The 17500-nt window shown below is 35.2% G+C and overlaps 1 protein-coding gene across 3 annotated transcripts in view; it reads right to left on the minus strand.

Annotated features, from left to right (window-relative positions):
• LOC106884320 (potassium channel subfamily K member 18) overlaps nucleotides 1-17500 on the minus strand; it is a 197386-nt gene that overhangs the window by 136749 nt on the left and 43137 nt on the right. Inside the window, exon 2 of one of the 3 annotated variants that reach the window (XM_052971308.2) lies at nucleotides 17208-17346. The exons of the other annotated variants lie outside the window; for them this stretch is intronic. The gene's annotated coding sequence lies outside the window, so the exon portion shown is untranslated. The remainder of the gene's footprint in view (nucleotides 1-17207; nucleotides 17347-17500) is intronic. 3 annotated transcript variants of the gene reach the window in all.

Here is a 17500-nt window from a genome sequence, read left to right on the forward strand (position 1 = left end):
CTGTAATGACACTAGTAAAAAAAAAAGTGTAAAGAAAAGAAAAAGCAAGAGGAGGAAATGGAAGAAATTTTGATATTTTCATAAATAGGTTTTAACAAATAAAATGCGAAAGTTTCAGTATTTCTGATTGGAAGCAGCTATCGTTGTCCTTTAACTTACAAATATATAATATAAAATTATAAAAGAAAAGATAAGCATTTATATATATATCAGGTCATCCCATAAATTCTGTCCGATTTTACCTTTTTTAAAATTAAATGAAATTTAATAGTATTTTAGAATGTCTAATGGAATTAAAAATTATTTTTATGCATTTGTGTACATTTAAACTAATTAAATATCATTTTACAGAATAATAGAATTAAATTTTCTTTGATTAAAACCGTTTCTAACATGGAAGTATCCAAAGAGCATTTAATGCACATAATGCTTTGTGAGTACGAAAAAGGAAACTCTGCACCCGAAGCGACTTGAAACATACACTCAGTTTGTGGGAAAGAATGCTTGAATGAAAGAGTTTGCAGAAGATGGTTTGCAAAATTCAGAAGTGGAGATTTCAGCCTTGAAGATGAAGATCGAACAGGACGTCCAGTTGAGTTTGATGATAAGCTCTTTGAGGCATTACTTGAGAAGAAAATCCTGCATTATCAGTTGAAGAATTGGCACTAAAGCTTAGTTCAAACCATACGACTGTTCATCATCATCAACAACTTGGAAAGGTTCCTAAACTTGGAAAATTGGTGCCTCATGAATTTTCCGAAAGCAACTGCAAATCCCGAGTTGACATCTGCTCTTCTCTCCATTCTCGCGAACTCATTTCACCCTTTTTGGATAGAATTGTGACTGGTGACGAAAAATGGATCTTCTATCGAAATGTTAAACGTCGTAAACTGTGGCTTGGTAAAAGGGAAAAAGCTCGGCCACAACTAAGAAAGGAACTTCATGGGAAAAAGGTTCTTCCCTCTATCTGGTGGAATTGCAACGGAGTAATTCACCTTGAATTGTTACCACCTAATACAACAATCAATGCTCAAGTCTACTGTCAGCAATTAGAGAGTTTGAACCAAGCTTTGAAGAAAAAAAGACCCGCTTTAGTGAATCGAAAAGGAGTGATGTTTCATCAGGACAATGCGCGACCCCACACTGCAAAGATCAAATCACAAAAGATCGAAGAGCCTGGTTGCGAAAAAATTCCTCATCCACCTTATTCTCCCGACCTTGCTCCTTCAGACTGCCATTTGTTTCGTAGTTTACAGAATCATTTGAGGGACATAGCTTTCGCAAGCCAGGTCGAAACTGACATTTCAGAGTTCTTCGCTTTGAAACCAAAAGAGTTTTACATGGATGGGATTAAAAAGCTTGTAAATAGATGAAAGGAAGTCATAGATAATCAGGGAAAGTACATTGATGATTGAATTTCAATTAAATATAACATTTGATCACTTGTTTTCTTTTTTCAAAATTCGGATAGAACTCATGGGATGACCTGATATACATATACATACATACATACATACATACATACATACATATATATATATATATATATATATATATATATATATATATATATATATATAGGAAAATGAAAAAAAGCCAGAATGCTGAACTGGAAGCATAATTTAATAAAGATATTTTCTAACCGGTTTTCATTGCGAAGTAGCAAATTATCAAGAAGGAGAATGAAGATGTTTTTTTACAAAGAAGTACAAAATGAAGAAAATAATATATAGAACAATAATATATAAAAAAATAAATATACCCATACATTATATTGTCTTTGAGCTTTTGTAGTTCAATAGTAGTTCATGTATAAATTGGTAGGAAAAATAAGGATGCATGAGGGTTGAGGGTTTTGTTAGGTTTAAAAAAAGGGGTTAAAAGTTTGTGTTAAGCAGGAAATGTGGTGTCAAAACAGGAAGCGTGTGTAAGGGGAGACAAGTGTTTTTAGTTGGAGTTATGAGCTCTTTTTTTCCAAACAGGAAGTTTGTGTCTGTTCATAGAGGAATAAGGTCACTGAGGGGTGTGTGTGTTAAGAAATGGTTGGAATTTCTCTATGAAAAGATTCTCCTTGTTGATTCTTTCTTGTGTGGAGATTCTGTCTTTACATTGATAGAAAGGGAATATAATGAATTTAGGGTTTTTGTTTCTGGCGCAAGAGTCTATGTGGCCACTGAGTGGAATTTGGCGGTATTGAGGGAGGTTTATTTGTTACTTATGGACAGCTACCTGCCCCTACTTACTTGAAGGCTCTGAATTTACCTTCAAACGAGGAACAAAGTTTAAAATTAAAACCAATTTCTCTTGTTCCTCGGGTAACCTCATTTATGTCCTTACTTGCGCAGGTTGCCAAAACTTCTATATCGGACAGACGAGCCTCCCATTACGTAGAAGAGTAGCTGTCCATAAGGAACAAATAAACCTCCCTCAATACCGCCAAATTCCACTCAGTGGCCACATAGACTCTTGCGCCAGAACCAAAAACCCTAAATTCATTATATTCCCTTTCTATCAATGTAAAGACAGAATCTCCACACAAGAAAGAATCAACAAGGAGAATCTTTTCATAGAGAAATTCCAACCATTTCTTAACACACACATCCCTCAGTGACCTTATTCCTCTATGAACAGACACAAACTTCCTGTTTGGAAAAAAAGAGCTCATAACTCCAACTAAAAACACTTGTCTCCCCTTACACACACTTCCTGTTTTGACACCACATTTCCTGCTTAACACAAACTTTTAACCCCTTTTTTAAACCTAACAAAACCCTCAACCCTCATGCATCCTTATTTTTCCTACCAATTTATACATGAACTACTATTGAACTACAAAAGCTCAAAGAATATTTATTTTTTTATATATTATTGTTCTATATATTATTTTCTTCATTTTGTACTTCTTTGTAAAAAAAACATCTTCATTCTCCTTCTTGATAATTTGCTACTTCGCAATGAAAACCGGTTAGAAAATATCTTTATTAAATTATGCTTCCAGTTCAGCATTCTGGCTTTTTTTCATTTTCCTATTATTTCTCCACGTGCCGTTAACACAACCCCACTATTTACTGACTTATATATATATATATATATATATATATATATATATATATATATAATGGTCACCACCATTCTAAATTCAGTTTAATTTTTGGAATCTTCTTTAGATCACAAGATAACTAAGAGTCAATCCACAGGAAACTTAATAAAGAGACTGTGTACATACGTAATGATTCTACGTCCCATTACAACGAAGTATTAGTAAGCTGTAAGAAAATAGTCTGAAAGGAAAAAGTCCACACTCCAGCAAATAGGAAATTCATTAGAAGAGGAAAGCAAACCAATATCCCGGTTCGATCCCAGTGCGTGTAGTACCTTGGGAAAGCGTCATTTTTATGGTCTTAGGTCGACCAATAAGTTGCGATGGAAATTGTATAGAAGACTGTTGGTTGGGTTGTACCTAAAATTCAGTGTACAGTTTTGGCAGACACTATGCCACGCTCATTCCGCTTGAAAATTATGTTAATGGGAACAGTTTCAGTGGAATGCTCAGCTTCATACACGTTAATTCAGGAGCAGATAATACAGTTGATCGAGCATTTGAATCTTCATTATCAGCCCGACGGATATTCACCATCACTACTATCACCATGTATATGTAAGTTTGCGTGTATAAATTCCCTTAAGAATTGGGAGAATGTGATTTAAGAGATTTGGCTGCTATTTTCAGTATTTCGGACGACAGTGGAGCAATTCTCTCATTGGCGGCCTGCCAGTTAATGGGTTTTAATTATTCCTGTCATGCAAAATACAACCGTTAGATCTGTTTTCTGTCGTTTTACACGGCACTCAGGGGCAACTATAAACTTTATTTTAAATGCAGTGTTTAAGAATGAAACGATAACTAACCCTGATTGACATGAATTCTATACTCACTAAGTAACCTTTGTACAGCGAATGTAGCCAGATGTGATTTAACATTTCAGGCAAGTAGAAATATTGATCTTCTTAGTGTATAAACGGAGATTAACCTGTTCTTCGCTTGATGGATTAAATGAGTGCTAACTGAAAGACATAGATTAAAATCTAACAACTGAATTCAGCAACGTATTTTATGCTTTGCAGATTTATCTGACAAATTCTTTATTGCATGAGTTCAGTCATACGATATAGAATTTCTATCATATCTACGTGGCCTAATAGTTAGGGTGTTGTGTTAACAATTATAACGTCGTAATTTCGATTCCTGGACCGGGAAAAGTGTTGTATCCTAGAGCATGGCGCTTCCTATTACTCCAATTTACACAGCTGGAAAGCAGCACCAACCTAGAGATGGAACTTGTGCAGCTCTCTCTCTCTCTCTCTCTCTCTCTCTCTATCTCTCTCTCTCCCTCTCTCTCTCTCTCTCTCTCTCTCTCTCTCTCTCTCTCTCTCTGTCCCTCTTGCAGTCACATATTCGGTATTCTCTGAGTCAACGAGCGGAAGTTACCGAGAGGGTGTCTATGTGTGCTAGCGACTATATAGGCACCTAAAACAATTAGCGAAAGCAATTTACTTTCCAATATGTCACACTCGCTTGCGAGCGTTAACTATTCTTGATTTTATTCATCATATCGATGTCTGCTTATCCATCACCAAGCAAAGAAAGAAATCGTTATTATTTTTTGTGCAGCGTGAGTAATGAATTAGCGGAGTCATTAGAAAGTCGGAAAATATTAGTGGCAGTATTTGTTCCGGTTCTATGTTTTGAGTTCAGATCTTACGAAGGCCAGCTAATCCCCTTGGTATCGATACAGTAAATTACCAATAATTTAATAGAGTCGGTATAATTGACTAATCCCTATCCCTCTCGAATTTCTTGCCTATGAGTGGCATCGGGTGATTTAATGAATAATACCTACTTCTCATAACATTTCAACACTATAACTATAGATTTATCTACATTATACATGTATCAGGTGCTCTGATTTACGCCATGTTCGAAATAAATATATTCTATTTAGTATCAACAAAGAGTAAGATTGCATCTCTTTTGATTGGGGATGTTATCAACACTGAAACAAATATATAAGAGAACACCCAGTAATTTTTTCTGCTTATTTAGAAAGAAAGAATGTTTTTTCCATCGTCTGCAATTTGCACAACTAAAGCTTTTTTTTTATATTATAAACATTTCAGGCTGTTCTGATTTACACTATGTTACAAAATACACATGCACATACATAAACCAGGGACGGACCTTGGGTGGGGGTGGAACTGAGGGGTACGTGCCTCTCACAAGAAAAGAAGTGCGTCCTTCTAAATAATATTATGCCCGTTTCTCCTGGAATTGTATTCCCTTCTGACCTCGTGCCCTCCTTTCAAAAAATTCCTGGGACCGCGCCTGTAAACACATTTGTGGATATGTACGTGTGTGTGTGTGTGTGTGTGTGTGTGTGTGTGTGTGTGTGTGTGTAACATAGTGCAAACATGTGCAAACATGTGTGTATGTATGCATGTATGTTAGTCTTAATCCAGAGAGCTGTTATCAACAATTTTGTATGATAAAATATTATAGAAAAATAATACATCAGATAAGGCTTGAACAGATAGTTTCAGATTATGAACACGTAAGAAAATTATTATAAATCGATACTAGAGAAGGAAATAAAATATCTATCTTTGACTAACGTACTGAAAGCCAAATTATATGTTTAATTCTGCCATCAAACTAACTTATTGCATCTATTGATAATTCGATCCAGGATTCATATTTCTAGTTAATTCCTGCTATAACTATGGAATAAATTCATAAAGGCTAATTAAATAAGAACTTGATACATCAAGTCTGTGGTTATGGATACAGTTCATGACCAGCTGAACTTAGCCCTTTTCGCATATTTAGGATAATGCAACAGTTTCATACATGAAAACGTTCATGACCTCTTCCCGAGGAAGATCAACTTTTGATCAGTAAAACTTTAGCTTAACTGACACAATACTAAAAACTTATACTGGTGTGCTATAACTTCTGCCTGTGCTATCTAAAGCTACTGCAACAGTTACTGCTTCGCTGATATGCCAAACTGTGAAAATTCACATCCATGTACACCCGATTCATCTACTTCTCATTCTCCAGTCATCTAGGCTTAAAAAAAAATAATTAAAAAAAGAGTTACATATACTCCCCCATTTCAGAGACTGAAGTGGAAAGAATATATTCTATAATTCTACAAAAAATTTTTTTAATGCAAAGACAAAAGTATAGCTATTATCTATTTGCCCTAGACATAAGCCAATGAAGGAGCCTCTACGTGGTCACATGACCTACGAGAAATACCAACAAATTCCATCGAATTAAACCCTGTCGTTTTAAAATGGGAGAGACACTTTGGATAATGTAGTTTTAAATTTTTAGTATCCAAAAGAAAGATTAAATGTACGGTTATGGCTGATATGAAGCTAAACAATTTGTTTTAGAAATGTCAGTGAAGCTAGTTAGCTAAAAAATTCAAAATGAACTATTTGAGTGGGAAGAAAAGAGAGAATCGCAGCACGGTCAGAAAATGACTTGGTAAGAATACACTGAGCATAATAATTCCAATTTATAGCACTTTGAAACGGCAAACGATTGGATAATAATGTTGGTTTCAAATTTTGGTACAAGTCCAGCGAGGGGAGGTAAGTTGATTGTATTGATCCCCAGTACTCAACTGGTACTTATTTTATCGACCTCGAACGGATGAAAAGTAAAGTCAACCTGGGTGGAATTTGAATTCAAACGTAAAGACAAACCAAATGCCGCTAAGCATTTTGCACTCCGTGCTAATGATTCTGCCAGTTCGCCGACTTAAACAATTGAATAATAATGACACATGGTTCACATGACGATTGGCACACGGCTACCAATTAACAAGTAGTATATAGATGATTAAATCTACTATTGTACTTGACTTGTGCTACATTTCATAGACTTGAAAATAATGAAAGGCAAAGCAGACCTCGTTAGGATTTGAATACAGAATGTAAAAAGACGAAATTAAATGCTACAAGACATTTCCTTAGGTGCTCTATCGTTTTTGAGAACTCCCCTTCCCCATAACCTCGAGTTATATTACTGTCAGAAAAGCATAGTAACGTCGTGCAAGCACACTGTCAAAAGAAATGGGACTTGCAAGAAAGATTAGAATTGACAGAAAGAAAAGAAAAAATCCTGATGAACGATAATACCGTGAAAATATTAATGGGACTACGATATCAAATACAGTGAGCTGCTTTAATATTGATTAAAGGAAAATAATTAAAAAAACATTAGCGATACAGAAGAACAAAGGAATAAAAGATGAAAAGATGACGAATACCAATTCCATGGAAAACTGAGGAAATAATGCAGTCATAAAGATACTAATATAAAACAGTGAAAAGAGTGAATTATTTGGGTACTGATGCCCGATGAAAGTAATACTCAGAATCATTTTTCTCAGTATATAATACTGGTAAGTTAAATATTCTTGTCATTAAAGTGAGGTAGAAGTATAATCTCTGGTTTTAAAAACTAAACCAGCCAGAAAGGGAAAACTGAAGATCTTTCTAAATGCAGTATTTACAATCAGATCATTGTAGTTGTTTAATCCGAGCTCAACCCTCACTGGCAATCATATCAAATAAGACTAAGCTGTCCATTGTGTCCTTTCTTTTTCAAGACGTTAGAGTATCGATTTCCTAGTTGATTCGTCGACAAAAAGATTGGTCAGTACGGCATTAAATCCTTGGAACCAACAAATATGTTGAGAAGATAGCGATCAGCAGGTGGAAAATATGGGACTTAGTCATCATATATGTTTAAACAACATAATTTCAAATTTACCGACGAAATAGTTGGCACGTGGTCGCTGGACTTGCTAGAAATTACAGTTAAATTTCCTTCAAATAGCACAATACTGTCTTTTGAAAAGAAGTCCTAAATGCAGCGTTTCCAACTGGAATCATTCTGAGCCTGGATCTTTTCTATCAAAGCTGGCCTTGAGATGAACAAAAATTAAATATACTTAAAATAATCTTTTCTACTCTAGGCACAAGGCCTGAAATTTTGGAGGAGGGGGCCAGTCGATTACATCGACTCCAGTACGCAAATGGTATTTAATTCATCGTCCCCGAAAGGATGAAAGGCAAAGTCGACCTCGGCGGAATTTGAACTCAGAACGTAAAGACAGACGAAATACCGCTAAGTATTTCGCCCGGCGTGCTTACGTTTTTGCCAGCTAACCGCCTTAATACTTAAAATAATATAAGGCGATGGGGGAGCCATGTATTCAACCTGCAAGAAATAGCAACCAAATCTCCTGAAGTCACATCCTACTGTATTAGAAAAGGAGACATTGGATAGTCCTTAGTTTCATGCATATAGAAAACAAAGGAGATCGGAGCAGGAACGTCTCGCTCTTTCATTATTTCTTTGTCTCCTTATTTTTCACTTTCTTCTCCTCTCTTTTCATCTGTCTCTTTCTCTCTCTCCCCCTCTCTCTCTCTCTCTCTAAATGTTGATTAAAGAGGTCACCACTTCTCGGTATTGAAAGAAGAAAACATTGCATAATGTAGTTTAGGTAAAGGATAACTAAACACACACACACACACACACACACACACACACGCACGTACACACAAACACACACGCACGCACACACACACACACATATAAAATAAATACGCCGACAGAAGCAGTATTAATACCAGAAGGTAACATATTCACCACCTAAAAGTGGATGTTGCGTTAGAACACACACATACTGCGATATTTACCAACAAATATATATATATATATATATATATATATATATATATATATATATATATATATATATATATATCGTATAAGACATCAGGCCGCTTTTGAGCGTTATTGTTTGTATGTAACTCGGTAACAACCTGTCGTATAGTCGTGTCGTCGGCAACTAAACCGGCAAAACACCGAACTTACTTGGTGAGGAGTATGATTTTTAGACACCCTGTGGGATAAAAAACAAGGTCTGTCAAAGGACGAAGAAACTCTTGAGAGTCAATCACCATCGAGTACAATCAAAAGATAGATGGTGATCATCAGTCGCAGTGAAGATAATCCATCTAGAAGGTAATCTTCTAGAAATAGAAACCATTCGCCGAGGAATGGTAAACAGGTGATACTATTCTGCACAGAAAAAGAAATATGATATGTAGATGATATAGCTTTGTCTACAGACGACTGATGACGATATGCCGAATGTAAATAACTGTAAATACGATACACACACACAGCATACCATTTGAGATGCTTGTGTATACCAAAAATACGCTTAGATGATCACAGCTGGACTTCAGTTGATCAGAGGGCCGCTCATCGTAGCTAATATAGATCTAAAGAAGAACAACCTAATTTCAAGTTTATGGTAATCAAAAAATGTATTGAATAATAGCCAACATATAAACGTAAACATATACAATACTATATGACCTTCAGATGGCTACACATTAGCAGTTTGCTTTAAACAGAATGATATTATTTATAAAACAGCAACAGATTCCACAGAAAATGCTACTTCTCTGTGCAGTCATGCATGTAATTTCTTTTGATATCCTGTTTAGTGCAAATAGCAAAGAGTTTCGGTTACAGTAGCGGAGTTTCTCGAACACATGCATCGTTTTCATAATGTGTATTCTTTTAGAATATCCATAAAGGTAAAATTGAATATGATGAATATGACTGGATTAGCTGAAATACCTCGCTGCTCTTTGTCTACACTACAATATTGTTCTTACTAGAATTCAAAGAAGGCTGAGCGTTGGCTTCCTATATCCATATATACATATACAAAAACAGACATACCCATACTTTACATATGCAAGCGATCAATCATACAAACAAACACAACCACGCACTCATGTACATATAAACACACATACACACATGCATATACACGCACATAAATAAAAGGATATACATAGTTTTGCTGTTATTTATTTATGCAGAAAGAAAAGAACGCGTTCATATATATTATTACATGCATACACTGCATACGCGCTCTCATACGAACACGCACAAAAAGATAGCCATGCACACTCGTACGCCCCCATCCTCCACACACAATTGTAATTTTGATAGATCGGTTGCCAACAAGCCTGCAAATAAATAAAGCTTTACTCATAACTAACGGAAGTTATGAAATATTCAGCAGATCTAACACAATGTTTATAAATCTGAGATTCATGTGCACCCACACGTATCTCAATAAGGCTGTAGATTGAAGTGAAACTGATAAGATAAGTAAATAATATATATTTAAATGTTTGAATGCATTTCCAGTCAATTTAGGGTTGTTACATGTATCGAAACACATCAATGGATTTGCTGTCCTTCTCACACTCTAAAATTGTTTACATAGGTGGATCTGTAATATTGCTTACGTGGAGGATATTAGTTTGAATTTGTAATACATATATACATACATAATACATACAAAGATACATTAATAGAATTGTGTGTGTGTGTGTGTGTGTGTGTGTGTGTGTGTGTATGTGTGTGTGCGTGCGTGTGTGTGTGTGTGTGTGTGTGTGTGTGTGTGTGTGTGTGTGTAGCCGTGGCTGTGTGGTAAGCAGCTTGCTTCTCAACCACGTGGTTCTGGGTTCAGTCTCACTGCGTGGCACGTAGGGCAAGTGTCTTCTACTGTAGCCTCGGACTGACCAAAGCCTTGTGAGTGGTTTTGGTAGACGGAAACTAAAACAAATGTATATATCTATGTGTGTGTCTTTGTGTCTGTGTTTGTCTCTTCAACCAAGTTCTTACATTTATTTATAATTTCTGCGACTCCACACTCTGTTTTCTTTCCTTCTGTCTATCCCTCTATAATCCTCTTTATTTTCCGCTTCACTCCCTCGTTCTTTGCTGTCTCCTGTCTGTCTTTCTTCCACTCCCTACTACCTTTCGTTCCTTCCTTTCTCCTCTCTCCCTTTATTTCTGTCCCTCATCTTCTCTCTTGTCCCCCCTTCCCCTCTACTTGTTTGCTTTCACGTGACTACAGGCCATTTCTCTCACCTCTGTCTTTTCTGGACGCGACGTCCACCTAGCTGACGTTATTTCTCTCGTCTCCTGACATTTTTTGTCTTTGATCATTTTTCTTCTCTTCTATTTATTCTATATCCTTTCAAAAATTCTGCTAGGCGTTACCCATTACAACGCGTCTTGGCTTAATGGCCAACGTCGATTGTTTACTTTGTACGTCCACTCTGTTGTTTATTCGTCCGAAGCCTTAACGCTCCACAAATTTTATATTTAAAAAATTTCTGGATGTTGCTGTCTTATGTAGTTTTCATATCTTGTCGATGAAAACACGAAATAGGGAGTAATAAACAGTCGACAACTGAGGAGGAGTTAGACCTCTTTTGGTATTTTGTTCCGTACTTGTCCCTCGTTATGTGTTTACATATTTTTCACTCGTTAGTGATGTCCTGTTCTTATTGTGTATCTTTTGGATCTCTTAATGTGTATTTTTTATTTGTAATCGAACGCCACGCAACTTTGTTCACAGTAAGTTCTTACATATATATATATATATATATATATAATCATCATCATCATCATCATATCGTGGTAATTTGAGTTCATTTTGGCTTTACATAATCTCTGTAAAGTTCAAATTGTCTGGGGTAGGTGGAAATCTGCCCAGTAATAGATAGGTCGTAGGACAGATTGTAAGGGAGAGGTGTTATGGGAAATGTTCGTTGATTAGATTTAGGGTTGTGTTATCGTTTTGAATTTAATCATTCATATAAAACTTTGTAATGGAGTGTGTCTCTTTAGGTGTGTCAGCTTCAGTTCATATTTTCAGAGGTTTTAGATTGAAGGGCTTTGATCGTCAGCAGATGTGACAATAGGTTCAGTTGTTGTTGGTTTTATTCGATTACCAATGGGAGATTTAACCTTTTGCTTTTGGAAGGTGAAGGTTAAAGTTCAGAGTTCAGTCCAGTATTTAAACCTTTGCAACTAGGTGTATTTAATTAGGTGTGTCTGTCTTTTTGTTTGGGGAAGATGGAGGTTATCAGGGATGTATGTCATGGTATCGTTAGTATAAAAGTTTGTTTATTTTATGCTTTAATGTTCACAAAAGTATGTACGCAGACATGAAGGCTCGTTGGTCAGCAGATTTCTCTCTAGGAGTTAATTATTCTACAAGTTATTCGGTTATTATTTCGAAATTTCAACCTTTGTGTTTTAGGTAAATGTGTGGGTTATGTTTTGAGAAGTATTTATTCTATGCAAACATGGGGCCTTATGAAAAATGTGTGCATCTAATTATGTAAAATAAAATAGAATATAAAATAATCTAAGCCAGGTTAGTCCTCTATCTCCCTTGCATATATGCATGCGTGTGTATATATGTATGTGCATGCACATATTTGTGAATCTAAGTGCGTGCACTTAGATTAGAAAATTTTGGTGAAATTGTTGGGGAAATTTTAGGTAGTTTTCACAGTACCTGTTTCGTGTGAAGCTGTAATGTGAACGTTTATGTATATTATGGGGTGGCTTGTGGTGAAGGTGTGGGGAGAGAACAAGTGGTGTAGTATTTTTATATTTAACCGTTAGAAAAGCTATTTGAAATGTTTTAATGTTTTTATGATAGAGTTTCGGTTCAGAATTTGATTCCTGAATAAAAAAAATGTGGTAGGATATTCGTTAGTACAAACTTGGCAAGATCTGTTGTTAACCTGGTACGGTTGTGCGCATGACAATATTTTCCAATTAATGCTAAACAAAATATTTTTAGTTCAGATATATTTCCCAATCGGATTGCGAAAATTATGTGTGTGTTACTTGTAGCATGCCTTGAATTGGTTTCCTGTATATCTGGATGCAGTTGTTGATCTAGTGCTGCTGGTTACAGATTAACTGTAGGGAATATTGCTTGTGAGACTGTTTCCTTTTACAGGGCAGGGCGATGTAGTTCTAATGCTGCAACTCTTGCTGTTATGTGTGTGGTTTTGGTTTTCACCTTTGGCGGTTGTAATAAGTTTATAATTCTATTGAAGTTGTTAGTTGTTGAATAGAATAATATTGTGTTTGAATATTAGTTTGTGATACTTGTAGTTTGTGATACTTGTAGTTTGTGATACTTGTAGTTTGTGATACTTGTAGTTTGTGATTATTCAAACTGTCTTTTTCTAAAACAGTAGGATATGATCTGATGAAGATTTGACTGGTTCTTAGTGCACTTTGAGCATGTCTTTGATGTTACCTGCTCGTTCAAACAAGACCAGCAATAATAACAGCAGACGTTAAGAAGCTTTGAATAAACACAATTGCAATTTGCACACAAACTGTCATACACACGTGCACACAGCAGTTTGTCGCTACGAACTTCTATGTGTTTGTGTACGTGTTGGTATGATTATATACTTATCTAGTGTGTGTGTATGCGTCTGGGTGTCTGTGTGTGTCTATGTGTGTGTCTGTGTGTCTGTGTGCACGCTTATGCTTATTTTGATCTATGTGTGTGTGTATGTCTATATATACAGACGTACACACAAACCAAACATATACATTGACGTATAAGTGTATGTGAGTGCATTCCCTTTCTGTATGAATCTGTTTTGCTGGTTTTCTATCAGTTATTAGTATAAGGTCAGGTTGTATGATTGACATACAAATACATAATCACTACTTAGTTGTAACATGGTCAACTTTTCCTGTATCAAATTAAAAATGTTTCAGTGCACTATCCTTGTGTATGTATGTTTACATGAATGTATATGTATATGCATGCAAGCATCTAAGAATGTAAATATACATAAACATGTGTGTGTTATGCGTCTGTAACTATATATGCACCTCCATCTATATTTATGTAAACGTACATGAAATGTATGTAGGGTGCATTTAATACAAGCATGCGCACACTTGAACGCTTTTCCACACCAGTCTCACTCTGACAACGAACAAGGTTTATTCAAATTTGTTGCCACTAGGATCTTAAGGGGGGAAATCACGTTGGCTTTCTTGTACCCAAGTGCTACAAATTTGAACGGAAATCCGAACAGGAAGGGATCGTTGAATTATATATATATATATATATATATATATATATATATATATATACATACATATATATATTTGTTCATAGAAAAACATGTAATCGTTACCAATATAGCAAGAAATTTCACCGCAAAAAAATCTAAATCTAAATCTAAATATAGCCTTATACAGAAATGTTGACAAAGGAATAAATTTCAATAATGATGGATATTAACGTCAAAACTCTCTTTTAAATTTAAAATTTTGTATATATATATATATATATATATATATATATATATATATATATATATATATATATATATATATATATATATATATATATATATATATATATATGTATGTATGTATGTAAGATCTAAAGATCGACGTGTAGGAAGAAAGTTAGCTTCAAGCAACCGGCAGTAAATATAAAAAACAACTTTCAGAGACAAGAGCGGCTTATTGAGACGGAAGGTTGTGGATTTTTTTCGTATCGAAGTACGATAAACTGAAAAAAGTTCTTTTTATATTTCACGGTAGGCGAACAGGGTTGTCGGGTATGCGAATAAGAATACAAAAGTTGAGGGATGGAATAGATAAGATCCGGGCTATATATGTTTCATAGCGAGCGGAACCTCGGAATTGGTAAATATCCAAGCGAAATGTATACCGCAGGCTACTCTTCAGGCCAAGTATCTCTTGATTAAATTAAAATTTACATTGTCGTAGGGAGGTACACGTTAACACATGGAAGATTCAATCAGAATGTGTGTGTGTGTGTGTTTCTATGTATATATATATATATATATATATATATATATATATATATATATATATATATATTGACAAACAACGTAAAGGATTTTTTCCCCTTTGCACCAAAAGCTGATATAAATATATGTTTAAGTGTAAAGTTTAGATACTTAACCAATAAAAAGTACGAAATGAACATATTTAAGTTGTTAGAATAACCGATTATCTTTACGTGTACCAAAATCATTCTCAGATATGTTAAATACACCTTTTTTTTTTATCATACATCATCAACATTTGAACCGTAAGTTTATAAAGAGGCAGGTATCTTGGTTCAAAATAAGCTAGGGAGACATCACTTCTTCACTAACTCATTGTACTCTCTAAAATTTATATAACAAATTAAATCTACTGAGGACCACCGCCATATATCTTTGATACAGCAACGATTGTCTGTTAGTCGACAATCATAATGAAACAATGTATTTAACAATATTTGTTAAATACAATAAATTTCATCCACTTTAATCATTAAACAGCCTTTATTAAATTGTATTCATTTTCACACATTTTAAAAAAATTGTATGTTTAATGTATGATGTTGAATTAATAATAATTCTGTTGTACTATTTTTCAAAATATTTGTTCTCTAACAAATTTTAGATATATACATACACATTATCAATAGAATTTTAACACAACCTTGCTAAAGTCAAATTCTATTCGCCTGAAAACCAAGTTCCAACACATTTTATATTCACCTGTCAAACTGTATTCACGCTTTATATTTATTTACTTGTGGAGGCGCAATGGCCCAGTGGTTAGGGCAGCGGACTCGCGGTTTCGATTCCCAGACAGGGCGTTGTGAGTGTTTATTGAACGAAAACACCTAAATCTCCACGAGGCTCCGGCGAACCCTGCTGTACTCTTTCACCACAACTTTCTCTCACTCTTACTTCCTGTTTCTGTTGTGCCTGTAATTCAAAGGCTCAGCCTTGTCACACTGTGTCACGCTGAATATCTCCGAGAACTACGTTAAGGGTATACGTGTCTGTGGAGTGCTCAGCCATTGGCACGTTAATTTCACGAGCAGGCTGTTCCGTTGATCGGATCAACTGGAACCCTCGACGTCGTAAGCGACGGAGTGCCAACAAATTTATTTACTTACTTTACCTGTACAAAGCACTTTCATATGTTTGTCCGGAATTCTCATACTTGCTCTCAGACTTTTAGCTAGCCGAGGGCGGCGAGCTGGCAGAAAAAAAAAAGATGGGAATGTATATCATATATGATGCATGGACGGCAGAGAAATATATGCTGTGCATCACATATGATACACAGGAGAGGTAAATAGTTAATTTCATATTTTCATAATTTTTCCTTTGCGCAATTTATGAGCCGTTCTTCAAAACCAATAGCCTTAAATTCTGTCCATTCCAATTTTCACATATCTACCAATAAGTAGATTTCTGTAAAACAATGTCTGTGGTCACATGCTGTTTGTTTTATCTTTTGTTTTTGTTCTCTACATTTTGTTCTCTACATTACATACCTTCAGGGGGTTCAAATTTTAATATCATCAACGAAAACAAATTCCTCTTAAATTTAATAACTATTGTTTAGCATATTACATATTTTTGCTTTTAGTAACAACACTTACTGCACACATATCTATTTTATTGATTTGATACATTAATGTATAGGACAAGAATTTTAAAAATGATATTTGCATGTTATTTTATTCGCTTATTATTTCTATAACTTACATCGAGTTTTTGACCGAATTTTTTTTTAAAAACCACTATTATGCTGTGTTCTTAATACAGGAGCTTTTACATTACACACGTACGCGTTAACACACACACACATACACACACACACACACACACACACCCATAATTCATTTATCTATTTGCTTGCCAGCACATTTTGCGATATATGTTATTGGCTCTGTTATGTGTGTTTTTCACACCTTTGCATCGGATTCCCATAAATTTTATTTTTACTTAGATATGTCCCGCTAAGTTAAACCGCTTGCTATTAATCCTAACGTTGTAAACACGAATTTATTTATTAAATCAATTTATCTGTGGTTGTAACGCTGGTAACACATATCTGACTCAGAAAGGTATTGTGTATTCTATTAATTGGTTCAGTCATTTGACTGTGGCCATGCTAGAGCACCGCCTTTAGTCGAAAAAACCTACCCCAGGACTTATTGTTTGTAAGCCTAGTACTTATTTTATCGGTCACTCTTGCCGAACCGCTAAGTTACGGGGACGTAAGCACACCAACATCAGTTGTCAAGCGATGGTGGGGAGACAAACACAGACACACAAACATATACATACACACATACACACACACACACACACACACACACACACACACACACACACACACACACACATATATATATATATATACATACGACGGACTTCTTTCAGTTTCCGTCTACCAAATCCATTCACAAGACTTTGGTCGTCCCGAGGCTATAGTAGAAAACACGTGCCCAAGTTGCTACGCAGTGGGACTGAACCCGGAACCATATGGTTACCATACAGCCGCATCTATATACAAAGAATAAATTAAAATAAAACATAAAACGCTAGAAAGAAAGAAACAAGCGGAAGAAGAACAGCTGACTTACAATTAAATATTTCCCCTTTTTATAGACATTATGAAATGGAAGATTTTATTTAAAATAGTTCCACTTTATTTTGT

The sequence above is a fragment of the Octopus bimaculoides genome, chromosome 1, assembly GCF_046866305.1.
Source record: "Octopus bimaculoides isolate indiv1 chromosome 1, ASM4686630v1, whole genome shotgun sequence".
Lineage (NCBI taxonomy): Eukaryota > Metazoa > Mollusca > Cephalopoda > Octopoda > Octopodidae > Octopus > Octopus bimaculoides.